The sequence below is a fragment of the Acyrthosiphon pisum genome, chromosome A1 (genome assembly GCF_005508785.2).
Source record: "Acyrthosiphon pisum isolate AL4f chromosome A1, pea_aphid_22Mar2018_4r6ur, whole genome shotgun sequence".
In the NCBI taxonomy this organism is placed as follows: Eukaryota; Metazoa; Arthropoda; class Insecta; order Hemiptera; family Aphididae; genus Acyrthosiphon; species Acyrthosiphon pisum.
In genome coordinates, this window is record NC_042494.1 from 97,744,821 (window position 1) to 97,746,750 (window position 1,930).

Here is a 1,930-nt window from a genome sequence, read left to right on the forward strand (position 1 = left end):
TACAGCGCGCCTCCTTTACTATTATAGATATATTTATTACTAGCTAACAATATCATAGTCTATCATTAAGTTTATAATCGTTATTGATATTCTTAGAAGTTGGATTTAAATTATGGTTTTATGAACAAATGGTGATGTACTTTAAATTTATGTAAGTAGAATATGTAATATAATAAGTTGTATAACGTTTTTATTACAAGAATAAATTGAAAAAAGAATAAAAACGCAATTTATGAATATATTATTTTTTAAATAAACACGAAGGCCCTAATTTTGATGTTTTGGGGGAGGGTCTTGACTAGGGTTGCCAACTTTCAAATTTTGTAATGTAGGAAAATTATTTTCATATCTAAGGAGAGGCCTCATTCCTTGACTGGACTATAATGTTTTCAATTACATTGCTATCGAAAACTGTAATTAGGTATACAGCCATACAGGCTACGATTTTAAATATACCTATTACATAGACCTTATATAGGGTAGGTACTAATAGAATATAGACATGCACTGTGTTCAACAGCATTACCTACGAGCGGTGTGTATACATGTCGTAGTGATGTAGCCAGTTGCCTGTTATAACGACAAAATACCAGCGCTACCGAGTTAGATCCCAATAGTACTAAGTGCTAATCTCAGGTACTTCATTAGTTGGATCCTGGATTTTTTTTAGGTATTACACTAGTTGGGTCCCTAATATAAAAATCTAAAAATATTAGAAAATTGAAATACATAGTCACGATTTTTTTTTATAAACATTTAAGTTCAAATCTTGACAAAACTTAGTATAGTATAATACTCACTAAAAACTATTAGGCAACCAACTATACAGTGAAATATCTGTAATAATTCGGGATCCAAATAGTATATAGCATCTGAAAAAAACCGGGACCCAAGTACCCAACTAGTGTAGTAGTATACCTTATAATCGTGTTATAATTAGTTATAAATAAATAATCGTGTACCCAACTTTAGTATAATCAATTTTTAATTCGGTGACCAACTCGGATGCAGCCAAAATTATTATGATCTATACCTATAAATCTTAGGTAGGTACCGTAATACCCCACACTACCATCCATATTATAAGTAAATGAGTAAAGTACAAGCGCTCTATATATTTTCCATAATATACACTAGTTAGTAATTTTTTGTTCATTAGTATAAGGTCTATTCTCATAATATGTATCTTTGATTCAGTTAACACTTAACGAGTTTTTTACAGATTGTTATTGGCTACAGCATTTAATTTATTATATATTATACATAATTAATGAATCTTTTAAAAAGTGTAATGAATGGGGCGATCAGTGATCGGAGTGATAAGCGGAGATTTAGGGGGAGGTTTATAATATTATAGGTAATGATCCAAATTTGAATGCGAAATGCGGTAGGTATGCCCAAGTAAAATATGAAATAGTTTTTGTGACATAAAACAAAATAGTTTTCACGCAAATAAATAACTCCTCCTCATTCTAGGTACTTCTCTATAATATTATTATGATAATATGTAATGATAATGTAATGTACTGCACTCTTGCTTCCCCTCCCTCTCTAATTCGAAACGCTATTTACGCCTATGAGCGTACGCCTACCAGTTTTATGTTTGACGTGTAACTGTTACACACTTATGTACACTGCTGTAAGTCTGTAACACTGCGTAAATACGGTCCGTTTGCCTTGCGGCCATTTGTACTTAGCTATATTATAATTTTCAATAAGTAATAACCAAACACTAATTCGGGACAACCGAAACCCCATACATATAATATCGTTATAAATATGACGTGTGTTGCAGTAGAGTAGTAACATTTGAATACGAAAGATGGGCCTAGAGTGCCTATATAGACTGACGAGTAGACCGATGTGTGCATACCAAAAGTTAGCTAAACAAATAACTATAATATATTACCTATACTTTTAATGATGATCG